The 27,591-nt window shown below is 43.8% G+C and overlaps 1 protein-coding gene and 1 long non-coding RNA gene across 3 annotated transcripts in view; one reads left to right on the top strand and one right to left on the bottom strand.

Moving 5' to 3' along the window:
* Positions 1-27,591, bottom strand: part of NME9 (NME/NM23 family member 9) — a 697,622-nt gene that overhangs the window by 657,880 nt on the left and 12,151 nt on the right. The gene's annotated exons all lie outside the window — the stretch shown is intronic.
* Positions 11,694-13,158, top strand: LOC144824667 (uncharacterized). The gene is made up of 3 exons (XR_013609047.1): positions 11,694-12,362; positions 12,456-12,562; positions 13,105-13,158. It is a non-coding gene; the product is annotated as an uncharacterized LOC144824667 (long non-coding RNA).

Below are 27,591 nucleotides of genomic sequence, written 5' to 3'. Positions count from 1 at the left end.
AGCCTAAAAACTCCAACCATAAATAGTATGACCGAAAACAGGTAAGGAAATTGCAGCTAAAACTCTCCATCAGATTGTTTCCGACACTACCTACCACACAGTGTAAGACACAGAGTTCATATTACGTATATAGTTCATAGTACGTATTGAGTCGCATGCATTCTACATGCTTGAATACTTAAAATTAGGAGTGATTCCATGTGGCCTTAGAGTCCGGAATGCCCCTGCATTGTTCATTGAAATTCGCAAGTTCCCGGAGCGGTGGTCATTAATATCAAACCGCTGCTCCAGGGACTGGATGATGCTGATTATTGAAACTGCTAAAGATCTAATGATGGCTTTAAGTCAAGAAATCCAGACCCTAGAAGACAAACTTCAATCACCTAATGCAGTAGAGGAGGCAAAAAATAAACTTGACAAAATTCAATCCGAAATGAAAGATTTTGACCTATACTTAACAAATAAAAAAATGAGAAGTTGAAAAAGGATGCACGTTGGTTCACAAAGGAAAAAATGTATCCATACTTGAATCCAAACTACTATCAAGGTGGTAATCAAGGCAACTACAACCCAAATTATGACAACAGCTATAGGAAGAACTATACAAATTTTTTAGACACAGGTTCCTCTGATTCCGATACAGACAATTACCAGGACTCAGGGAGAGGACGTTACAATTCTAGACCACCCTTTAGGGGCAGGCAAGGATACCAAAATGCACACACACGTGGTTTTTTATCGAGAGGTCCATACAGGGGGAAAACTGAGCACTGGCAACAAGACAGAGGTGGGCCACAAATGATGAGCCCACAACCTCAGCAGCAGTATGTAAAGACGCGAAACCAGCAATATTGGTGGTAGACCCAGATCACAGTGGAACAGTAAATAATCCTAGTGAGATCATGCCAATTTACAATCTATCATCCATGAATTTAAACAATGAGGAAACTACCCTGCTGAGTCGAGGGCTGTCCTTTGTTCCCTGCACCCCACTCAATAAATTTAAACTGCATGAAGACCTTTTTGCATTTTTTCGGAAAGTCAGACTAAAGAAATTCTTTGATGGCAAAACTAGAGAACAGTAAAACAACAACTTGTCTGGTTGTAAACCCCCTTCGAGTTTTACTCCGACACTTGACATGGTGGGACCTGAAGTACAAATATTTGAGCGTAGGGTAATACAAGATGTCACACGCCTTCTGACAGGAACTATCAAACAAAATTTTAACTTATCGAAACAGGAAAACTTAGCTCTTAGAAACATCGAAACTAATTCAAACCTGGTAATTAAACCCTGTGATAAGTGTGGGGGTATTACTGTTTTTGATAAATCTGAATATGATAGAAAGATGCTAGAGATGTTGAGTGTGAAAGAACATTATAGGCCAGCAAACCCAAGAGAATGACAACGTCTTAGCGTAACCATAAAAGAAGTAACTCAAATTGCATTTGAAGAGGGCTATATTTGCGAGGATGAATTGACTTTTCTCAACAAAACCTGTCTGATAGTCCCAGCAATGTATGGTCTACCTAAGACTCATAAGAACGAAAGCAACCCCCTTATGCAACCAATAATTTCAACGATTGGCTCAAGCACTGAGCCATTATCCAAGTACGTAGATAAATTTCTATGCCCATTGACACAGAAATATGAATCTTTTATCCGCGACACGGGTGATATGATCACCAAGACAGAAGGCACAATTTTCAATACAGCCACTGACATATTAGTAACGCTTGACATTGAGGCGTTGTATACCATCATCCCTCAATGTCAGGCGTTACTGGCAGTAGCCTCACTGTTACAAAGGTATCCTGACAACAGACCTGACAGGTTTATCCTGCAATGCTTGGAGATCGTTCTCTTAAATAATTTTTTCGATTATGATGGTGCCCTCTACAAACAAGTGAAGGGCACCAGTATGGGAGCTTCTTGCGCCCCAAGTGTAGCGAATGCCTACATGGGCGAATGGGAACTAAAAAATTTATATAATGAGGTCGCTCCCTTTTTCGAAAATGTTTTTTGTGGCGTAGGTTTATAGATGATATTTTTTTTGTGTGGCGTGGCAATGTGACACAATTGGAAGACTTTATACTGTGGTTGAATTCCAGTGACCCTAATCTTAGGTTCACTTCTAGTTACCATAGTGATAAGGTGGAATTTCTTGATATAGAAATCAGCGGAAGAAGTGGTGTACTGGAGGTTAGCTTGTTTAGGAAGCCAACTGCCAAAAACACCGTCCTCCAGTTTGGCAATTTCCACCCACACTGCCAGAAAGATTCTATTCCTTTCGGCGAATTCCTCAGGATACGCCATAATTGTACAGATTTGATTGAATACCAACACCATGGCGAAGCAATGAAAGCGAGACTCCTTTTAAGAGGCTATCCCCATCGATTGATTCGGCAAGCATTTAAAAGAGCCAAATATTATGACCGAGATTCTTTATTGAGTGGCACTAAACGTAAACCCTCAGATAGAATTACTTGTGTCATTAATCACTCATCATTGAATTATAAGATTAAAAACCTTATAAACAAGAATTGGAGCATCTTGGAAACAGATGATAGTGAGACTCATCTCTTGAAACCCTTAATAGCATACAGACGAAATAAGAACTTAAAAGATCGTTTGGTTCACACCAGAAGTAGATGTAAAGTGGGTAGTATCCAGACATCTATCACAGGATTGCCCCCGATTTGTGGTAACCATAGATGTGGTTCATGCCATGCATGTGATGCTGCAATAATAACAGACTCATTGAGTTATAACAACATACAGGTTAATTTAAAATCAATAACCAATAGCAGGAGCAGTAATGTTATTTACATCATCATATGTCCATGCGGCCTCGCATATATTGGCGAGACTGGGCGTGAATTCCGCACACGATTTAGTGAACATAAGTCAGCAGTGAGGATGAAAAAAAGTCACAGCACCAATTGTGCAACACTGCTTAGACTTCAATCACAATGAAGTGGAATTACGTTGGTGCATACTTGAGAAAGTGCAGCATAAAATAGGACAATTGATGGAACATACTCGCAGAAAACGTGAGAGTTTTTGGATTTTTCATTTTGACAGCGTTCGAAAGGGACTCAATGAAAATATAGCATGGTATGTCACAAAGAGTGTGTGACACATCAAGCATGTATGTATATACTTTCCCTCGTATCAATCTGTAGAAATCCTAGATACAACTTGTAGGACTTGGCCCTTTCCCCGGAATTTTTTGTTTTTTATTCCTTTAATTTAGGGTGCCCCCTATTGTAACAAAAGGGTATAGGCCTTGTGTAGTGAAGAAAGCCCTGTGTATGTCAAACTAATGTTAAGGTGCAGGTGCTTACTTCCCCTAACATGGCCGCCACTGACCCCTGCTACTGCAGCGTTGTCTTTGTGGGCGCATTCTAGTAGTCAGGAGCTGGCTAGAACCCTCAAACAATGTATCCATACTAGCCTGCCAGCCTGTCCATAGCCATAATGGTGGAACCTCCTAGAACCTCCTGGAACCTTCTGGAACAGGTGAGGTGGCACCAACTGCCACTGCCAACTGTCAACTGGGACTAAATAAGGAAAGGGAGGGAAACTTTCCTGTCAGATTGAGGGAGCACAGACGTGGGGAAGAACCTACGCAGGAGTTTTAGGCAGTGGGGCCTAGACAGGGACCTATGACACTGGGAGTGACAGGGCCTAGGGGCTGCCTACCAAGTGTTGAGGGATCCTGAACCTGCCCCCTGATCTGGCCCGGCGGGAGGGGAACCCAGAGTCCACCTGAAGGAGACCGGCTGAGGAGATTTGATACCAGCCATCAACTCCAACCCCCCCCTTCAAGGAACCCAGAGACTGCTATTTACAAGGGTGCAAGAAACATGAAGCGCCGAGAAGAAACCAAATCACCGCAGGACTATTGAGAAATCAACCAGGTATTAGCGCTGTGTCGCTCCCCGCGCTCCCCGACGCCACCTGGGATCCCTTTTGCTGGTTTGCCACTGTTGTGTGGCCTGTCCTGTTGGTCCTGCTGATGTGATTCCAACTAAAATAAACTGCCTGCTGGCTAAGCGCTCCTATTCCCTAGCGCTACCTGTCCTGCTGGCACTACCTGAACTGCCTTATTTATGGGAATGGCCCAAGAGAAGCGCAGTGCCTGCGAAGCGCTGGGGCTGTAACTAACCCTGAGTGCCCAGCGCTGTCATTTGAGGATCTGTGGCTGCCAGGAGCGCTATTGTGGAAACTGCCCAAGCGCTACTGCTGTCTGAGCGCTAGCTCCCAGAACTGCTGTGTCCCCTGCGAAGCGCTGTACCAGAGAAGCGCTATCTCCAGGACTGTCATATTCCCTTCCCCTACAACTGACACCAGAAAGCTATTACCAGCGCTGTTACTGCGAAGCGTTGTGAACCTGAGAGCTCGGCTGCTGCCTTGGGACCCTTGAGGTACTGTGAAGCGCTGTACATCCAGCATCTGTCATTAACTTCAAGCACTGCATCAGCGAGGCGCTGTGTGCCCAGGACCTGAATTTGCTGCCTGGCGCTGTGTCAGAAGGCTCCCTGAACTGGGGAATAGCCCCATTGGCCCCTTCAAGTACTGGAACTGGGCCAGGGCCCCCCCAAAAGACACAGTGGGGGCCTCAGCTAATAAAAGTTAACCCCTGCCTGGGGTACAGTTGCATGCCAGTTAGTGTAGCCCTATGCATGTTTATGGCTGAGTAATGCAGCGTTTATTCTCTCAGGAAATGTTGAGCCTTTTTATGGGGTACTTACCTAATGGAATGTTTTATACTCCTGCCCCAGTGTTCTAACTTCTACCTACCAACAGGGATACTCTTGAATACTGAAATGTTTTATCCCTGCGTCAAGAACTGCAGAGCAAGGAATTGGTTAATTGTGCCTGTCTAATAAGAGGTTTTGTTCCAACCTGAGAACTCCTGCTCATGTGCCATTGTCTTACTGGTTCTTAGGCACAGGGTTTAGATATAATTAATAGACGGTTGATCCCTGCTTGAGGAGAATGTTTTTCTGGGTAAATGAAATGTTTAGTCCTACATAAGGGGCTGTTATTTTTAAGCTGCAGGAGCTAGGAAAACCTTATTACACGCCCTGCCGATTCGAGGAGCTTGCTGCGCAAAATTGCTAATGGGGCCTGGGTTCTAATGACCTGTTTATTCCTGATTAAGGAAATGGTTACTTCTGCTAATTGAATGTTTTAACCTTTATTGAAATAACTTTTTGATATTGAGAATATGAATGGCTCTACATGAAATGTTGTTCTCACCTGCGAACAGGATAATTCCTAATGAAAGGTCCCTACTAGATTAAGGGGGTGTTTACCCTGGTATTGGACTGTTTTAGAGGTCCCAAGGACCACAGTTTATAGGCCTCAATTCATAAAAGGATAACCCCTGATTAGAGGATGTAATAGAATGCCTAAAGTACCAGGATGAAGAGTATTAGCGAGGGCTAGGCCCAAACCCAGGGATTATCCATATTTCGCCTAGTGTCCTGCTCAGCCTAGGCCTTATGCATGGTTCACCTGTTATAAATGTTTACTTCTGCTCAGAGAAGTGGTTACTTCCTGGGTGAAATGTTGGTGCATAACTAATGAAAAGTTCTACTTCTACTATGGAACTGCTTAATGCTCACTCTTGCTGGGAGTGATTCTTAAAATGGTTAATCCTGCACAAGGGGTTCTTTATCCTTAATGAAATATTTTCTCCCCTTCAGTGCCGCATTTACGGGAAACCTTCAGTTATTTATTTACATGTTTACAGCTGTGAAACGCTCACCCTTGCTTGGTGAGAAGTGGGTAATATGCCTACAGAACTAATATGATGCAATGTCATTTGGTTGTCTTCTTAATGTATTTCTTACAGGTGCTGACAAGAAGCAAGGCTACGGTCAGGCCTGTGGTTATCTACACTTAATGTTATCTAATATTCAATATTTATCTGATATTTAATATTTATTCCTCTGAGTATTTATTACATAGTGTTGAAACATATGTATTCTGAAAGAAAACTAATGAGATATTGATACCGTAATTCTTGATTTCCCTGACTCTGCTCTTTATAAAAGTTATCTAATTTTTATACAAACTAACTGGAGTGGTGTCACTCATTGCGTGCCCATTTTTACTGTCTCAGTGGTTGCGTGTGCTGTATGGTCGCTTAACACATAAGCTTTCGGATGCCTACCCGCTCGTGTCATGCTACCCACGGGGAGCTGGTGACCCCAGTTCCAACATATTGGTGTCGAGCGGTGGGATCCAGGACCTGTGACCATGCAGCACCCTCCAGTGAGACAGGGTGCACAGCAATTAGGCTACACACCTATTGTGTGTGCAAGCCTGAGTAATTGACCCCTCCACTGTCTAGCCTGTAGAGTGTATCAAGACCTGTTTGACCTAATCCTGACACCCACGTCCTGGTATCTTTTCCCAGATTTATCTGAGTCCCCACCTGGCATAATGGAGTTTTGTCAGGGGATGGGGGTGCCTGTTGGGCGGAGAACCAGGAAGAAGGAACTCCGTACCGATTTGAGGGCATGGGTAGGAGCCCACCCAGAGGGGAGAGGGGATGGGGAACAGGAGGGCCAGGTCACACCCAGGGAGGCGGGCACACCAGAACACCCAGGCCTACTCAACATTGTTGTGTCTGACAATGTGCTACCGGGAAGATGTTCTGGGGCAAGGAAGAAGAGTACCTGGGGGGTGTGCGTCGTCGAGGATGCTAGAGCATGAGAGGGAGAGTGAGAGTCTTGCAATGGATGAAGGAGGCTGGCGCACCAGCTTCAGCTAACAGAGTTAGAGCTGAAAGCCTTGGAATTATGTGTGCCAGGTACTTCTAATGGTGGCAGCGTACCCGAGGTTCGGGGTTCAGACCAGTCACAGGGTGTAGAACCTGGACTGGTGTTTCAGGTTCAGGAGTTGCCTGACCTGGAGGGTGGGGTACCTGTAACTAAGGACCCTACCGGTGTGACTTCCAGGGGTATTTCTCCCGGTGGGAGGGTGCGGAACTCTGGGAGGGGGTGCGGAGGGAGGAAGGACTCTCCTCTGGCACCGGACCAGCCACAGGGTGCAGATCCCGGGTTGGGTGGCCAGGTTCAGGGGTTGCCTGAACTGGCGGGAAGGATCTCTGTAATCAGAGTCCCCCCGGTTGTGACTCTTAGGGGTACTACTCCAGGCGGGAGGGTGCAGAACTCTGAGAGGGGGTGCAGGGGGAGGGAGGACTCGCCCCTGTCACCAGTTCAACCTAAGGGTTTAGACTCTAGGTTGAGAAGAAGAGTGGTCCAAAGGTACCACAGGCCTGGGGCTACTGCCCCCCACTCTGAGAAAGAGCAAGGGCCAGTGGCCTCTGGATTGTCTAGAGGTCAGTCCTGGCCGCATCCCACTAGGGAACACCAGTGGGGTGGTTTGATTGGTGAAGAACTGGCAGATGCCATTGAAGTAACGGGCCTGCGTCCACCTTTTTCCGCCCCAAGCAGGGAAGCCCATCAAGGTGATGATCGGTCTACCCTGGCTTTTGGCTGGGGGGGAGACGTGTAGGACTTGGCCCTTTCCCCAGAATTTTTCGTTTTTTATTCCTTTAATTTAGGGTGCCCCCTATTGTAACAAAAGGGTATAGGCCTTGTGTAGTGAAGAAAGCCCTGTGTAGGTCAAACTAATGTTAAGGTGCAGGTGCTTACTTCCCCTAACATGGCCGCCACTGACCCCTGCTACTGCAGCGTGGTCTTTGTGGGCGCATTCTAGTAGTCAGGAGCTGGCTAGAACCCTCAAACAATGTATCCATACTAGCCTGCCAGCCTGTCCATAGCCATAATGGTGGAACCTCCTAGAACCTCCTGGAACCTTCTGGAACAGGTGAGGTGGCACCAACTGCCACTGCCAACAGTCAACTGGGACTAAATAAGGAAAGGGAGGGAAACTTTCCTGTCAGACTGAGGGAGCACAGACCTGGGGAAGAACCTACGCAGGAGTTTTAGGCAGTGGGGCCTAGACAGGGACCTATGACACTAGGAGTGACAGGGCCTAGGTGCTGCCTACCAAGTGTTGAGGGATCCTGAACTTGCCCCCTGATCTGGCCCGGCGGGAGGGGAACCCAGAGTCCACCTGAAGGAGACCGGCTGAGGAGATTTGATACCAGCCAACTCCAACCCCCACCCCCTTCAAGGAACCCAGAGACTGCTATTTACAAGGGCGCAAGAAACATGAAGCGCCGAGAAGAAACCAAATCACCGCAGGACTATTGAGAAATCAACCAGGTATTGGCGCTGTGTCGCTCCCCGCGCTCCCTGACGCCACCTGGGATCCCTTTTGCTGGTTTGCCACTGTTGTGTGGCCTGTCCTGTTGGTCCTGCTGATGTGATTCCAACTAAAATAAACTGCCTGCTGGCTAAGCGCTCCTATTCCCTAGCACCGTGGACTACCTGTCCTGCTGGCGCTACCTGAACTGCCTTATTTATGGGAATGGCCCAAGAGAAGCGCTGTGCCTGCGAAGCGCTGGGGCTGTAACTAACCCTGAGTGCCCAGCGCTGTCATTTGAGGATCTGTGGCTGCCAGGAGCGCTATTGTGGAAACTGCCCAACCGCTACTGCTGTCTGAGCGCTAGCTCCCAGAACTGCTGTGTCCCCTGCGAAGCGCTGTACCAGAGAAGCGCTATCTCCAGGACTGCCATATTCCCTTCCCCTACAACTGACACCAGAAAGCCATTGCCAGCGCTGTTACTGCGAAGCGTTGTGAACCTGAGAGCTCGGCTGCTGCCTGGGGACCCTTGAGGTACTGTGAAGCGCTGTATATCCAGCATCTGTCATTAACTTCAAGCGCTGCATCAGCGAGGCGCTGTGTGCCCAGGACCTGAATTTGCTGCCTGGCGCTGTGTCAGAAGGCTCCCTGTACTGGGGAATAGCCCCATTGGCCCCTTCAAGTACTGGAACTGGGCCAGGGCCCCCCAAAAGACACCGTGGGGGCCTCAGCTAACAAAAGTTAACCCCTGCCTGGGGTACAGTTGCATGCCAGTTAGTGTAGCCCTATGCATGTGTATGGCTGAGTAATGCAGCGTTTATTATCTCAGGAAATGTTGAGCCTTTTTATGGGGTACTTACCTAATGGAATGTTTTATACTCCTGCCCCAGTGTTCTAACTTCTACCTACCAACAGGGATACTCTTGAATACTGAAATGTTTTATCCCTGCGTCAAGAACTGCAGAGCAAGGAATTGGTTAATTGTGCCTGTCTAATGAAAGGTTTTGTTCCAACCTGAGAATTCCTGCTCATGTGCCATTGTCTTACTGGTTCTTAGGCACAGGGTTTAGATATAATCAATAGAAGGTTGATCCCTGCTTGAGGAGAATGTTATTCTGGGTAAATGAAATGTTTAGTCCTACATAAGGGGCTGTTATTTTTAAGCTGCAGGAGCTAGGAAAATCTTATTACATGCCCTGCCGATCCGAGGAGCTTGCTACGCAAAATTGCTAATGGGGCCTGGGTTCTAATGACCTGTTTATTCCTGATTAAGGAAATGGTTACTTCTGCTAATTGAATGTTTTAACCTTTATTGAAATAAGTTATTGCTATTGAGAATATGAATGGCTCTACATGAAATGTTGTTCTCACCTGCGAACAGGATAATTAATAATGAATGGTCCCTACTAGATTAAGGGGGTGTTTACCCTGGTATTGGACTGTTTTAGAGGTCCCAAGGACCACAGTTTATAGGCCTCAATTCATAAAAGGATAACCCCTGATTAGAGGATGTAATAGAATGCCTACAGTACCAGGATGAAGAGTATTAGCGAGGGCTAGGCCCAACCCCAGGGATTATCCATATTTCGCCTAGTGTCCTGCTCAGCCTAAGCCTTATGCATGGTTCACCTGTTATAAATGTTTACTTCTGCTCAGAGAAGTGGTTACTTCCTGGGTGAAATGTTGGTGCATAACTAATGAAACGTTCTACTTCTACTATGGAACTGCTTAATGCTCACTCATGCTGGGAGTGATTCTTAAAATGGTTAATCCTGCACAAGGGGTTGTTTATCCTTAATGAAATATTTTCTCCCCTTTAGTGCCGCATTTACGGGAAACCTTCAGTTATTTATTAACATGTTTACTGCTGTGAAACGCTCACCCTTGCTTGGTGAGAAGTGGGTAATATGCCTACAGAACTAATATGATGCAATCTCATTTGGTTGTCTCCTTAATGTATTTCTTACAGGTGCTGACAAGAAGCAAGGCTACGGTCAGGCCTGTGGTTATCTACACTTAATGTTATCTAATATTCAATATTTATCTGATATTTAATATTTATTCCTCTGAGTATTTATTACAAAGTGTTGAAACATATGTATTCTGAAGGAAAACAATGAGATATTGATACTGTAATTCTTGATTTCCCTGACTCTGCTCTTTATAAAAGTTATCTAATTTTTATACAAACTAACTGGAGTGGTGTCACTCATTGCGTGCCCATTTTTACTGTCTCAGTGGCTGCGTGTGCTGTATGGTCGCTTAACACATAAGCTTTCGGATGCCTACCCGCTCGTGTCATGCTACCCACGGGGAGCTGGTGACCCCAGTTCCAACACAACTCATTTTGGGTATAGAGATAAAGGAAATTAGATGTGGAACCGGTAGACCCCCTTTTTTTAAGGCTATATGTCTACAAGTAATAACTAACAGCGAAACTAACTTTGGTGACATTTTATTTTTGACCATCTCAAGATGGCTCTCCTAGTGTAGCAAAATATCATGGTTCTGTTCTTAACTTTTTGATTGACCATGTCATCTTATCACATGTGCAGATTTTTCTCTACTATTAGACTTTGAACGATATAAGATAAAAAGCAGGGTTGATCACTAATTACATTTGAGTATACTCCCTTCCCGAAATTATTATTTTGGTATTTCAACGATTTGTTTTTACCGTGTAAAACGTCCTTAATACCTCTACAAACTCATTTAAAGATGGCGCCCACGTTTTCTCAAGGAGAGTAACGTAACCTACAATATATTATTCCCGGTTTAGATCACTTCCGGGTTAGAATACCTGAAGAGTAGGTTTTCGGGCTCCCACCTGGTTATAAAACAGAGCTAAAAAACAGCGTTGCTCTCGCACACAAAAAACATAGGGTTTGCAATTGGTAAGCAATTAAATTCAAAGCACAACAACAGTATCATAAAAGGACAGATGCAGATTCTTGAATGTGTGTTTCAAGATGGGTTGTTTAATCTGTCCACAATCAGCCACAATCAGCCGACACGTGTTTCGTCGTGTGGATGTAGTTCACAACGACTCTTCAGGGCTTGTGACCAGACTGCATGTATACAGGTCTAGAAGAATAAATGCTCAATGTGGACATCAATCAGAATTCGCTGGGAGTTGGTAAGTCGTATAGAGGGTATGTCAATAAGAAAATGCCAGAGAACAAGTGTGTATGCCTCTGTTCCAAGCGAACACGCCGAGTTGTCGGTTTGAAATATGTATGCTTAATACGTGTGTGTATTAGGCAGTAACCGGGAGGGGATCCACAAAAGTTTGTTCGGTTACTGTAAAGTAGTTAACGCTCAGTCTCGGCGTTTCGTTCCGATACGAGGTATCCCTCCTCTGTAGTTTCCCGGTCGCCGTTTGCCGATGAACGGACTGAGTTTTTTTCTAAAAACCCTCATCGCTGCATTTATAAAACAGAGCTGTTAACGAGAACAAATTATACGGCGTTTTTTTGGCCGTAAAACACGGGGAGTGCTGGCTATAGGATTTTCACCCATGATCAACAAGTTACGTACAAATAAGTCGGCGTGTTTGGACAGCATGGGAAGAACGAGAATCTTGTATTTTTTAATTAGTTTATCTTAATAGAGTATTTTGTACCTTTAAAGCAGTATTAGATCGTGTCCTCGATATTGTAAGCCTGAGGACCTTGCTATAAGGTTTAAAACACGGTATTAATATTACTCGATATCATCATTTATTTAAAACTAAACGAGTTATGGCCAGAGATTGTCATTTAACATCACATGATTAGGTACATGGATTTAGTGAGACCTATAGCAAAAAAATGTTATAGAGCCCAAAGAAGCTATTGGCATAAAGTTTCATAGAGCCCGAAGGAGTTATAAGGGTGTTATATCTTAGCACATGAGGGGATTAACCCTTAAATATTTAATAAATCAGTATGATACACTGCAAATAAACATCGAGAAGCTTAGTTAGAGAAGGATGATAAAGATCATATCAACACTAAATATAAACATGTTACCCCCTTACTCCAGATTATTGTGAATGAAAAACGGGTGCGGAAATAAGCAAATATATTGAGATGTCTGACAAATCAGAAGAACAGAAGTTGTAGAGATAAAGTTAACAACGGACAAAAAGGTCAGTGATAAATATACCAACAATGACATCATAATATAAGGTAGACATCCATATGAAAATAGAGAGACTTATGTGATTTAATTTGACTTTCAGAAAAACAACGGAGTTACCTGTTTTAAATAATCCTTCATTTTTAATATCCTACATGAAGAAAGCCGATAAGCACAGCCACTAAGTCTATTGCTTCGACGAATCCCTGGGTAAGATAGGACTACTCTAATCTCACTCATCTACTCCTATAGAGACCAAGAATGAGTCCTAAAACTCTTACGTTTTGCTTTTTAGGAACATAAATCCAATCTGCCAGAATGATTAAAATTATATGACTGAATTGAAATTAACAAATAGAACTATACATCATACATTTGTTCATATCTGGATTAAGGGTGAGAATATATCTTTATTTATCACAGAATTTCATCTGAGACAAGGTGTCCCATCTTTTGGATTGAATTAAATGCCTGATAAAATCCATCAGATTGTTTCCAATTAGACATCTAATGAAGAAAAATATGTTAAATGTGATAACTTTTCACTCTGGTATCACTCTTAAATATGGTGGAACTATGCCCCTTAGGTATAAGATAGATTCATACCCCGAATGTGTTGGGAAGCTTGTGTGCAATTGATACCTTATAGCAATCATTAAGTGTTGTACAAAGGGAATGTGTTAGATTAATTCAACTGTCCTTTGGATTTAGAGATTTGTCATAGGTACATTATATTATATTTGTGATTTCAGGTACCCTGCGCACACACGCTGAAGAGAAAAACGTTTTCTTTGTTGGTCCTGAGGAAGGTGGTACGAGTCCACCAAAACGCGCGTAGACCTGGCGTGGAAATTCACGATTAATATCTGTGTAAACTCAACCGTAGAAATTGTTTTAGGTTGTAAAAAGTAGTGTGTGGAGTTGTATGAATGAGTAAGTGTGAATGATGACAAGAGTGTGTCAGACAGGGTGCTTATTTTCTATTGTATAAATCTTTCTTTATGTATATAATGAACTGGAGAGGTTAAGGAATTGTTTATTGAATTTTAAAATGTTTAATTGATTATAAGTATTGTTGATGAATTGATGAATAGACTACGGAAATGTCCTCTACTTGGGGTCATCACAGGCATTCATGAGACGCCTTCAACTTGTGCAGAATGCTGCTGCAAGATTACTTTGCAAGTGTCACAGAACGGAACGCATGTCCGGTCACCTTAAGGCACTTCATTGGCTAAGAATCGAAAATAGAGTCAAATTTAAGACACTGAGCCTTATGCACAGAATCAAATGGGGAAATGCCCCCAGATACTTACAAGCCCTCGTGCACACCTACACTCCGGCTCGCTGCCTGAGATCTTCATCTCAAGGCCTTTTCTGCGTGCCCAAAGTGCGCCGAGCAAGGATCGGGGGAAGATCTTTCTCCCTGTTGGGCCCTAAGCTTTGGAACTCTCTCCCTCTGAATTTACGCTTGGAAACTCGTTACATCCACTTCCGCAGAGCCATAAAAACATGGCTTTTTAATCAGTAACTTCCTCCTGCCTCCCCTCCGAGTATTAAGATCAGCTCTTTGGTTTAGTATCTTCCAGCGCCGGGAAACCCTCTTTGGGTAGCTGTCGCGCTTTAGAAGCATAATAAATAAATAAATACACATGGAAAAATAGTAAAAATGGAAAAAAAGTCTTTTTTGATAAACTACAGAGAAAATGAATAAAAATCAAAAACAAGAGAATAAATAACTTTGTACCTATCTTTATCTGAAGGCCTATTAACTAAATACATGAGCTACGCCTTATAAGAAATTATCATGAGACCATGGGGGAATTTCATTATGTTTTTGTAGACACAGAGTTCACCTCATATGTTCTAGGAATGAACAAATGAATTACCTAACCCCTCCACAGAGGGGAAGGCTACTAACTTGTGTCTTCCAAAGAATATGTTATAAACTCTGAGTTTACTCTCACAGTTTTCCAAAAAGTGAAGCTCATATAATAAAAATGTAGATATGCAATCCGCTCAGAAGGAGAAGACAGCCTACACCATAAAAACAAATAGTCCAAGAGGACTTTAATGAAGGATGAACCACAAGAACATGTGTTCAGAAGAATACAAACCATAGGCCCTGAATCCATCAGCGCCATAATAAATATGCACACCACAAGAGTAGTGAGGACATACTATGCTGAGTACTCTAACGAGTACTCTAATGAATAAACCAGAGTGTCCCTATATATCAGGCTTACGTCTGGCATACCAACATGTTCCTATGAGTGACAACAAAAGGCCGAAACCATGCTCATTTTAGCATACTGAACTGCTTCAAAGAAGCTTGTGAAAAACGTCCATACAAAAAGACACGTTTCTTGACAATAACCTCTTGACCTCAAAGCTCAGAGGACAAGGGACAAAGGGAAACCTCTCTTGGTCATCTAGATCAATACCAGCCTAAGAAAAGGGAGTAAATGCTACTGAGAATAAAGCATCTGCTCTTGCAGGACACCAAGCGGTCAAACCAACAACGGACATGTGAAATGCCCTAACAAAGCTTATTCTCTTTGAATGAAAAAGCCTACATCTCAAGTATAAGACAAGTTACATCAGTAACAAACAACGAAAAGCTATGACTGTGAAGACTTCTGTCTTTCACAGAAGTGTCTCAATGCTGCATCAGTTTGACTCCCAAAAAGATGGGCACCATCAAATGGCATGTCGACCAAGGTCGACTGGACAACCTCAGAGAAACCCGAAGTTGCCAACCAAGCCCGATGCCTTAATGCACTGCCGATGCCACAGCTCTACCTACAGAGTCCGTAGTCTTCTTACCACACCTTATGATAAGCCAAGCAGCCTGCTGACCATCTTTAATCAAATCACCAATCTCCAAGCAGACATTCTGTATCCAATCTCATAAAGCATGGGAATATCACCCCAGCACACAAGATGTATTTGTGGATCTCAAGGCTGAGCTTGCCGAAGCAAAGATATGCTTACCACATACAGCACAAGTCCTAGACTCCTTACCCACTGAAGTCTAAGGAACAGAATCCACAGCCTGCAAAGAAGTTGTAACTGGAGTCACCAAGCTACAGGTGGAAAAGAGTCTATGAAGACAAACTGGCTCCCCAGGTGCAGGCAGGGGTCTGCGTGCAATATCTCGGTTCACTGAGGCCCCTGACTCAGGCTTCGCCCAAGTATCCAATAAAACATCAAAAAGGGTCTTTCCAAATGTAAGAACAGGTTCTTCCCCTTCCAGTCCCTGAAAAGGACTTTGATCAAAGGGTCTGTGGACCTTTGCACCGTAGGAAGTTACAAGTTTGAAACTATAACCACTTTCCTTAGCATGTCTGCAAAGGAGGAACTTGCCTCAGTGGCAAGACCAGGGGGAGAAAGCAACCTTGAAGCTGGAGAAGAATCCAGGCCACGAGTCTCTCCCAGAGCAGACAACCAGCTCTCATCCATCTGAGGCACACAAATCTCAGAAATGGGCTGAAAGGGCCCTGCCTCATTTGACATAGGCTGTCTTTCCACAACCTCTTCTTGAGAAGGAATCAAAACTGCCTATCCCACTCAGTCTGAATAGTTGACTTTGCATCCAATGTCGTACGACGCCTACATGGTGGAGGAGAAGCAACCTCGACCAATTGCACCGACGTCACTATCGGAGTCAGCTGATCGATGTCCAGCATCATTGGTCGAGTTCCCGAAGGACTGTGCATGCGTGCCGACCCCTCGACTCCAACGGCTCAACCGTCACTGAGGACAAACTCTCCGATGGCACCCCACTCACTTCCCTGAGGCCTAAAGGCACTCCAGAGGGAGATGGGGTCTCAAAGATGAGGTGCAAGGAATTATAATATTACTTCATCTGAGCCATCGACGCACCGGCTCCCGGAAACATGGGGAGGCGCAGTGCGGAGTTGCATTCGGCCTCCTCAACCGTCGAGTGGGAGGAGACATGGGAGTGGGAGGAGACATGGGGGTCTCCACGCAGTGAAGTCCGAGAATGCCACGACTTCAACAGCCTCTTACCTTTTGACTTCCCTGGAGAACGGCATCCTCCAGACCGGCTTTGGCTCCTAGATCAACCCCGCTTTTCCGAGACGAAGACAGAGGCTGGGAAGCCTCCGAGGATCATGACACACGCGCCACCATCAATCTCAAACGTCACTCCTTTAACAACTTGAGTTTTAGTTTCTGGCAGGAGGCACAATCTTTGGCGTTGTGGTGCTCACCTCAACACCACATGTATGTGGGTCCATCACTGACATATGTCGGCCACAAGACCCACAAGGCAGAGGCGTTTTAAGGCATGGGCAAAGTGGGCTCTGGCCCACGCCCGCAGCCATTCAGGGAGCACACAGATAGAGTCTGTTCTGTTCTGAAGAGGGCCATGCCCTGATGACCTTGAATAATTCTTAAAAAGATTGTTTTAAATACCGTTTTCCTTTCATTTATTTTTAATGTAGGTGATGTGTGAAAGTCTATTTCAGACATTTTGCAGAGAAATGTTGTGTTTATGTTTCATGCAACATCCATATAGAAAGGTTTCGTTTAGATCACAATAGGATCTCACATATGAGAAATGGGAGGGTGTCACAGAGAATATTTGAATAATATTAGTGATCAGCTGCTGTGTTACAATATTGAAACCACACATCACTATCCCTGAATATTAGATGTAAACACATTTAGAATTTGGACCATTTTGCCTGTGCACTGTCATTGACCTGGCCAATAATGGCATGAATTTGAATCATAAATTCAAACCTGTTCTAACAGGAGCCCGCAAAATAGGTTTGGCCCAGAGCCCCTAAAATCCTCAAGATGTCCCTGCCACAAGGTTTGAAACCTGTAGACATCAGACAAAGACACACTGTTCCCCAACACAAAGTATTGAAGCAGGTCGAGAAAAAAATCGATGAAAGGAACCGCTTCTCCGGATCCGCGTTACAGTGTGTAAAAGAAGAAACTGACAATCACGCGCAGGAGGGGACTTATATGGCTCCACTGACATCATGGTCGGAATCGAAGTCATCGTAGAGCCATACGATGCTGTCCCCTGGGGCACAGAGGTACTGCTGAAAAATCTCCAGATTCAGACCAGCGCCCGGGAGAATTCAAAAGTTAAGTAATCTGCTGCTAGATGTCTATATCAGATAGGCTCCTTTCATAGGGCTTTCCACAATAAACTAATATAGCGGCACATTGCGTGACCATGCGACGTTGAGTCAGCGTGTGCTGCGCTGCATTCCACAAACTCCAAAGCGAGGAACGCTCGCCTCTTATTAGCTCACAATAGACTCCTTACATAGGCGTTCAACATGTTCCAGAAGTGGAACATCACAACAGAAAGTGAAAAAATGTAGTGAAGGAGCCTCATATAAACAGGGATTCCTCGAAAGGAATGTAGGAGTGCCACCATGATGGAGTGTTGGAATACCTTCAAAAGATACCGCAGAGCTGCAAAAGGTACCACACTAAACACAGTAGGCCAAATCCATAGGAATATGAGCTTGAATATTAAAAGGTAACAATTCCTAGTGCATGAACACTCCAGCAGTTACTCCTGTAGAAATGCTTCAAAATCCACACAATCCCTTGGGAAGTCTGGTTGCATCTTCCAAACATAGAATTAAAATACTCCTGTTCCTCCAAATATCTAGGTTCTTAGGTGTTTCAACACTGCTTGTCAATTGTAATTATCAGTCCACGCATGTGAAAAATGAACTTTTTAGGTCTCGCATAGGCAGCGAACATGGGTTGTCTCTCCGAGACTTCCTGTAATCTATATCAGGGGTCAAGTTCCCGGTAATTACTACTGCGGCTTGCTATTTGTTAACAGTGACATTGATCTTCTTAGCAGGCTTTGGGTCGGCTGTGGATGAGAAATGTCACTTCCGTTTATTCAGGAAGCAGCACCGCCTAACTTCTGTTTTCGTCCGCTTTCACTTTTCAATTGTGCCCAAGGGGAATTTTTTTTATTCTTTGATGCCCAGCATGCATTAGCATGGAGCTCTCACGAGCGCTGCGCTGTTAATTTTACATATTCCGCTCAGCGCTCATCATGATCCAATTTTATAAACAGTCCGTTGTATAGTTTTATTTCTTTAATTAAATTTGTTTTCGTATGCGTCTGGAGTTTCATATAATTAATGGTGCCTGCTTCTTTAAATCCTGGCTTGCATGCAGCAGCTTTGTACTTTCACCCCGCCCTCTTCCTCCCTTTCCATGCTGGATTTGTCCAGGCACCGGAAGTAGCAGAGCCTCGTCCTCCCTGCGGCCATTGAACCTGTGGGACTCCTCTTACTCCCAGCACTCTTTACATTGTTTCTTTCCACTGCAACAGCGGCGCCATGCTTAATATTTGAGCAAGAGCCTACTTCACTTGTTGACTTTGACAATGCTTTTTTTCATGTTTCCTTTAAGGGTCTGACTCCTGATCCGTGGCCGAGATAGGGTTATCATTTGTACAGCTTGGTTCGGGTCCCAGTGCACACCATCTTCCCCGAAAGGTCCAATTACTGGCAGTGGCTCCATATGAAACGGTCTCGATGCAGGGACCTTTGAAGCATGGTAGGCATGCATATGAGTATGTTTCTGTCCCCCGGCCTTCAAACTTCGTGCTGATACGGGGGTCTGAGGCCCAGTACAAGCTCCTCCTTTCCTGGCAGATTTCCTCCCTCCCTCCCTAGCCTCTGCTGTTCCACACAGTGCTTTGAGGCAGCATAAGTATGCAGTTAAACACTATGCAAACACTAGCCCAGCAGGCGTTCTGTTTCTTCGCTTCTTTAACCGTACCCACCCCGTCCCCTTATTACTTCTCATTGGCAGAGCATCGGCACTTCTCAGAAACCAGCAGGGGCTCTAGTTTTCTCTCTGTCCGTGAAACAGACGCAACTATTCTTCCATTGTGCATTTTCAGTTGTCCTGGCTTCGTTGTGATCACTTTTAATTCAACAATGCCAACTTGAGGTATTAGTAACGTTGTTTCCCTGCAATCGTGGTTTGTGTGTGCGTGGATGTGCGTTGGTTTGTGTGCGGAAGTGTGTTTTAGTGGTGTTTAGTTGATGTATGTCTATGTACCTGCATAATATACGCGTGTGTGAATGTGAGTGTGTGTGTGAATTCGAAGATGCGTATGTTTGTAGGACGGACGAAGCACCGCCCTGAGGTTACAAACAAGAGGAAACAGAGAGCGTGGTTAGGCGCAGTCTGTTTCGCCCACATAATCCAGACCACACAAATCATTGTAGCAAAAAAGGCCACTTTATTCAAGACAGATAAATTCCCATCAAATAATCCATTTTATTATTACAATGCAAATTTGGCAAATAAAACCGAAACCTTTTGTCATCTTAAATTTGCAAATATATAAAATCGCACCAAAACCATCAATATAATTGTCTTGTGTCACAATACTGAATTAAACTTCCAAACCTTTTTTCCTTCAATTCTTCCCCTCAATTTGTTCTCACTAAACTCCCCCTCCCCCACGAAGGACTGGACAAGCCCGCTCTAGACTTATCCTCCCCCGATTTACGCCCCTAAGCCTCAGCTAGAGAATATAATGTCTTGAAGTGGCAAAATAGAAATTCTTATATCATTCCTTTTTTTTATTTTTATTTTTTTATTTATTTTTAAAAATATTGGGGTGGGTGGGTGGGATCTGAAGAAAACGCGCCCTGCCGCCTCAGCCTCGCTCGCGCTCCTACCTAATCTCCCTGCCTACGCACCGGTAAACTTGCTAGCGCGCGCCCCTGCCAGCCGCTCCCTCCGCCAATCCCCGTGTGGCCTGTTCCGTATGCGCGAATAACCCCAGGGGGAGACAGCTCGCGCCGCTCCCCCTGAGGGCCCATTGTCGTGGATATCAGTCTCTTATGGGCATATTCATGGAAATTGTGGCATTGGGCAGCACAGTAAGCTAGGGGCGTACTTTGGTTTGTTGATGCATGTCTGTGTTTCTTGGTGCCTGCTTATTTGGGCAGGGACAGGAGTGTGTAAACACGCATGTTCCCATGTTTAATATAACGTATTCATTTCTATTGCACACCATATTAGGTTTAGGTTAACATTTTTTCTATTGCAGTATTTGTTTGATTGTTAGTCATTATCGACGCTCTGTTCGTTTAAACGCATGATCAGACATACGCAGTAAAAAAACATGAGTGGAACGGTCTGCTGCGAGTTAACGATAGACTACTAATTACAGCAAATCATGTGCAGACAAATGTATTCATTTCGACAAAATAAGCAACTGCATGTCAAAAAGATAATGTTTGCTTCAAGTTGAGAGAAATAGGGAAGGCCTGGAATATGAATGGTAAAAAACAGCTCCCAGTGACATCAGACAAGTAGAGGGACTGTGAGGTTTTTAGTACGCAGCTTAGTATGATTTTCAGCCACGCCTTAACTCTGCTTTCATGTAAAATGAACACGCACAGCGTGACATGGAGCGTGTCCCTCCCTCTCTGAGATGGGCGCACGCACAGAGATAAACGACCAGACGCCTGAGCCTGAGGAGAACTAACTATAATGAGACCTAAAATATTTTATTTATTTCAAAAAGGGACACTCTGCTGTGGTTTTCGAGGCCTTAAAAGCACACACTTATTTCAGAAGCACGTCCAACAAGCATTTACAATGCAATAGGTCTCGCTTTATTAAAGTTTGAGCTATTGGCATTGTAAATGAGAATGCCTTTTATTCATTTGCATCGGTGCGTAAACAAGCACTTTGTACTTATAGTCCATGCCTATGAGAAGCAAGGCTGGCAGTCTCTTTTACTGCCAGCCTTGCTCATCGTAAGGAAGGACTATATGTTCAAAGTGCGTGTTTATGCACCGATTGCAGGTTTTAAAAACAAATTAATAAAAGGCATTGTCATTTACAATGCCAATAGCTCAAACTTTAATAATGCGAGACCTATTGCATTGTAAATGCTTGCTCATTATGTTGAAACACCAGAGTATGGATCAGACATCAGGAACAGCCTTCCCTGCTCTGTTCCCTTGTATCTGCGGGTCCTAACTCCCGCAGGATCTAAAACTCGGCTGAGGCACGGGCATAACTGTTTAAATACAAAGAACAACAAGAATATGCACGTGCAAATTATATACATATGGAAAGATGCACTAGCAAATGTGCGCGCTAATACGCCTACTAGACATTATATATGCATACATACATATATATTTACACATACATATATCTACATAAACACATAATACATACAAATATATATACCCATATACACATTTATACATATATATATATATATACACATATGTATACACATACACATATATGTATACATATATACACATACACATATATATATATATAAATATATATATATATATATAAAACGAATTCAATTTGCAGAATGTCATGCGCTCTCAGGCAAAAAGACAGCGGGGGATCCAAAATAGCTTGGAAGCAGTTTAATACACAACGCGTTTCACCAAAACAGGCTTGTTCACGTGTACCTACACACTGGAACACCCACTTTTAAATAAAGTTTACATGCTTCAACCCAAATGGTAGACATGAAAGTCGGACTAACAGAAAATAAGTGGCAGACATCTTGGAATGGTTTGCAGTACATGACAGTAACCAGCGCAAAGTGAAAAATATGAACATAAATTGTTGCTAGTATTAGTTAGATGACAAAAGTGGGTTGCCCAAATTACATCATGTTGCCTGGGTAGCTTCTCGTGGTACAAAATGAATAATCAGTATTATCTACATCTTGGTGAAGTCACTAGCAAAGGCTGACATATTGGAGCGTTTAAAATACACACTTCTAGTTCATAGCCTCTAGCAACAGGTCTGTCGTGGGTCGCCCGACAATAAATCACAAAGGTTTCACCATGTGGGCGCAGTTCAACAGTTAGTTAGACACTGTTTACAGGGTGCACGCTGCAAATATACATTGTGAACTGTGGCATGCAGTCGCTTGGCAACAAAAGTTGCGCTAATGATCTGACAGTTGGATATGTATGTGATCATACCTCACGCACAGAAAATATAAACCCTGATATGACATGTACAATATTGGCAGGTAATGGCACATGAAAAGCAAGGCGGAATAGACTGAATAGTGAGAACTGAATCGCTGTCGTCCAGTATAGCGTGCAATGTCAAATTAAATATATGACATGCTTACAAGCGGCGTGGTAACGCCGGTAAGGGCATGAGTTGGTAAACACAGTTCTGCATGCAGCCTAGAGCAGACACACGTGGATGCATAGTGCAAGGGCAGGGCGACAAGAAACATCGCTGCAACTGTCAATTAAAGAGTAAAGGCAAATCAAGAACAGAAAAAATTATCTGTGATAATTCTCTTAATGAGAAACCCGGTACAAGCTTAATGCTGTTCGGTTGAGTCAAAATGCCATGTCCGGTATGGACTTTCATGTTGCAAGAAGTCCAAAATAGGGAAGGTCTGACCTTATAAGTTGGTGTCTCATAGTGTGATAAAGCCAAGAGCAGTGAATCCAGGAGTGCAAAGGTTGGGTACGCCCGTGCAAGTGAAATCCAGTGTTGGGCCCCCTCCTTTCCTCCTGTGGACAAACAAACAAAAATAGAAAAACAAGAGTTAAAATCACACAAGTAGAATATTAATATTAACAAAAAATTATTACATCTCTTGAAAAATACACTGTCAGAAAAGGAAATGTACAAAGTAGGGAAATAAGTTGGTAAATATCAAATGCTAGACAATGACATAGTTTATTCTTTTAAATGAATTGCTAATTCCTCATCGATATTGAGGCCTCCCGGGAATCTGGTTTGGAATTCAATTATGAGTTTAGACTCCCGTTGCCTCAGATTGAGTAACCTGTTACCTCCTCTCGGATGTCTGGGGACCTGTTCCAATATGAAGAAATTTACATCAGCAGTATTGGAAAAGTGTTTTTGTTCGAAATGCCGCGCCACCGGGTATTTCGGGTCTTTGTTCGTGATGGCCCTAAGATGTTCTAAGATTCTTTTTTTGGCAGCACAACTAGTGCTGCCAATATACCAGAGTTTGCAGGAGCATTCAATGGCATAAATGACAAAGGTGGTACTGCAGGTGAGGAAAGTGGTCAATTTTTTGGTAATGTTATTGTATTCCACAGATCCTCTGTATTTGCTGTATTTGCAGGCTTTGCAGTGGCCGCAGGGATAGAAACCGACTAGACCATGATCTGTGTCTGTCTTGGTATATTGGGTGATGTCATTTCTGACCACTAGATCACGTATGTTCTTGCCTCTCTTGTAAGTAATCATGGGTCGATCTGGGATGGTGTTGCCTAAAACAGAATCGGTTTTGAGAATCCCCCAATTTTTAGCAAGAAGTTTCTTAACTTTTTGAGATTCAGAACTGAAAGTAAGGATGAGTCTGGTCGATTCATCGGTTTCAGTGGTGTCAGGCACACGGTTATTTTCCAGTGTCTCAGATCTTTCTACACTCTGGGCTCTTTCTTTGGCTTTTTTGAGAACCCAACTGGGGTAACCTCTACTCTTGAACCTGTTCATGATGGTTTCCTGTTCTTTAAGAAAAGAATCATCAGTGTTGCAATTGCGCTTCGCCCTCAAAAGTTCCCCGTAGGGGATGCTCCATTTGAGAGCCTCAGGATGACTACTTAAAGCATGCAACACGCTATTACCAGCTGTGGCCTTGCGATACAGTGAGGTGTGGATTTTTTGTTCTATGATCTCCAATTTAACATCTAAGAATTCAGTTTGGCTGTTACTGATGCTGCCTGATAGAAAGATGTTGTAGCTGTTACAATTGAGTTTGGTGATGAAGTCAAGTGCTTCAGCTTTTGTGCCTTTCCAGACAATAAAGAGGTCATCGATGTAGCGTAGCCACACCACGACCTTTTGAAAGTCTTCCCTCAAGGTGGCACTGTCATGGATTTCCTGCTCCCAGAATCCCATGAACAGATTCGCTAGACTGGGAGCAAAGCAAGAACCCATGGCAGTACCACTGATCTGCCTGTAGAGGGCGCCGTCAAAGGAAAAAATATTGTTAGTAAGAAAATGTTCACAAAAAATAGACCTCTGTGCTATCGAGAACACTCGAAAATGATAATGGAGATGATGTTTTTCTGTCTTACTAACAATATTTTTTCCTTTGACGGCGCCCTCTACAGGCAGATCAGTGGTACTGCCATGGGTTCTTGCTTTGCTCCCAGTCTAGCGAATCTGTTCATGGGATTCTGGGAGCAGGAAATCCATGACAGTGCCACCTTGAGGGAAGACTTTGAAAAGGTCGTGGTGTGGCTACGCTACATCGATGACCTCTTTATTGTCTGGAAAGGCACAAAAGCTGAAGCACTTGACTTCATCACCAAACTCAATTGTAACAGCTACAACATCTTTCTATCAGGCAGCATCAGTAACAGCCAAACTGAATTCTTAGATGTTAAATTGGAGATCATAGAACAAAAAATCCACACCTCACTGTATCGCAAGGCCACAGCTGGTAATAGCGTGTTGCATGCTTTAAGTAGTCATCCTGAGGCTCTCAAATGGAGCATCCCCTACGGGGAACTTTTGAGGGCGAAGCGCAATTGCAACACTGATGATTCTTTTCTTAAAGAACAGGAAACCATCATGAACAGGTTCAAGAGTAGAGGTTACCCCAGTTGGGTTCTCAAAAAAGCCAAAGAAAGAGCCCAGAGTGTAGAAAGATCTGAGACACTGGAAAATAACCGTGTGCCTGACACCACTGAAACCGATGAATCGACCAGACTCATCCTTACTTTCAGTTCTGAATCTCAAAAAGTTAAGAAACTTCTTGCTAAAAATTGGGGGATTCTCAAAACCGATTCTGTTTTAGGCAACACCATCCCAGATCGACCCATGATTACTTACAAGAGAGGCAAGAACATACGTGATCTAGTGGTCAGAAATGACATCACCCAATATACCAAGACAGACACAGATCATGGTCTAGTCGGTTTCTATCCCTGCGGCCACTGCAAAGCCTGCAAATACAGCAAATACAGAGGATCTGTGGAATACAATAACATTACCAAAAAATTGACCACTTTCCTCACCTGCAGTACCACCTTTGTCATTTATGCCATTGAATGCTCCTGCAAACTCTGATATATTGGCAGCACTAGTTGTGCTGCCAAAAAAAGAATCTTAGAACATCTTAGGGCCATCACGAACAAAGACCCGAAATACCCGGTGGCGCGGCATTTCGAACAAAAACACTTTTCCAATACTGCTGATGTAAATTTCTTCATATTGGAACAGGTCCCCAGACATCCGAGAGGAGGTAACAGGTTACTCAATCTGAGGCAACGGGAGTCTAAACTCATAATTGAATTCCAAACCAGATTCCCGGGAGGCCTCAATATCGATGAGGAATTAGCAATTCATTTAAAAGAATAAACTATGTCATTGTCTAGCATTTGATATTTACCAACTTATTTCCCTACTTTGTACATTTCCTTTTCTGACAGTGTATTTTTCAAGAGATGTAATAATTTTTTGTTAATATTAATATTCTACTTGTGTGATTTTAACTCTTGTTTTTCTATTTTTGTTTGTTTGTCCACAGGAGGAAAGGAGGGGGCCCAACACTGGATTTCACTTGCACGGGCGTACCCAACCTTTGCACTCCTGGATTCACTGCTCTTGGCTTTATCACACTATGAGACACCAACTTATAAGGTCAGACCTTCCCTATTTTGGAATTCTTGCAACATGAAAGTCCATACCGGACATGGCATTTTGACTCAACCGAACAGCATTAAGCTTGTACCGGGTTTCTCATTAAGAGAATTATCACAGATAATTTTTTCTGTTCTTGATTTGCCTTTACTCTTTAATTGACAGTTGCAGCGATGTTTCTTGTCGCCCTCCCCTTGCACTATGCATCCACGTGTGTCTGCTCTAGGCTGCATGCAGAACTGTGTTTACCAACTCATGCCCTTACCGGCGTTACCACGCCGCTTGTAAGCATGTCATATATTTAATTTGACATTGCACGCTATACTGGACGACAGCGATTCAGTTCTCACTATTCAGTCTATTCCGCCTTGCTTTTCATGTGCCATTACCTGCCAATATTGTACATGTCATATCAGGGTTTATATTTTCTGTGCGTGAGGTATGATCACATACATATCCAACTGTCAGATCATTAGCGCAACTTTTGTTGCCAAGCGACTGCATGCCACAGTTCACAATGTATATTTGCAGCGTGCACCCTGTAAACAGTGTCTAACTAACTGTTGAACTGCGCCCACATGGTGAAACCTTTGTGATTTATTGTCGGGCGACCCACGACAGACCTGTTGCTAGAGGCTATGAACTAGAAGTGTGTATTTTAAACGCTCCAATATGTCAGCCTTTGCTAGTGACTTCACCAAGATGTAGATAATACTGATTATTCATTTTGTACCACGAGAAGCTACCCAGGCAACATGATGTAATTTGGGCAACCCACTTTTGTCATCTAACTAATACTAGCAACAATTTATGTTCATATTTTTCACTTTGCGCTGGTTACTGTCATGTACTGCAAACCATTCCAAGATGTCTGCCACTTATTTTCTGTTAGTCCGACTTTCATGTCTACCATTTGGGTTGAAGCATGTAAACTTTATTTAAAAGTGGGTGTTCCAGTGTGTAGGTACACGTGAACAAGCCTGTTTTGGTGAAACGCGTTGTGTATTAAACTGCTTCCAAGCTATTTTGGATCCCCCGCTGTCTTTTTGCCTGAGAGCGCATGACATTCTGCAAATTGAATTCGTTTTGAACATTTCACCCGGACTGCTTCGCCGGGATCTGCGCCAACTTCCATCGGGTTCCAGCACTCCGGTAGAAGCGTTTCTTTCTTCACCATATATATATATATATATATATATATATATCCTGGGCGGAGGAATCGGCTACGCCCACGGAGTAGGCGTAGTGTTGCCTCCTACACATTTTGCGTAGACAGCGTAGCCGGCAACACTACGCCCACTCCGTGAGCGTAGCCGAATCGGCCGCCACCCGCCTCCCTCCCGCCCTCCCCTACATACAGTATTTTAGCAAATACCCTTAATGAAACTATTTTAAGGCACTTACCGTGTCCGGGGGCTCGTCCGGGGCTCCCTCTGGGAATAGCGTCCTTTCCTGGATACCAATGCGCATGCGCGGCCGCCCGCGCATGCGCATTGGTATCCAGGACAACGCTATTCACAGAGGGAGCCCCGGACGAGCCCCCGGACACGGTAAGTGGTTTA

Source organism: Lissotriton helveticus, chromosome 3_1 (assembly GCF_964261635.1).
Source record: "Lissotriton helveticus chromosome 3_1, aLisHel1.1, whole genome shotgun sequence".
Taxonomy (NCBI): Eukaryota; Metazoa; Chordata; class Amphibia; order Caudata; family Salamandridae; genus Lissotriton; species Lissotriton helveticus.
This window is presented reverse-complemented; position numbering and strand designations above follow the sequence as displayed.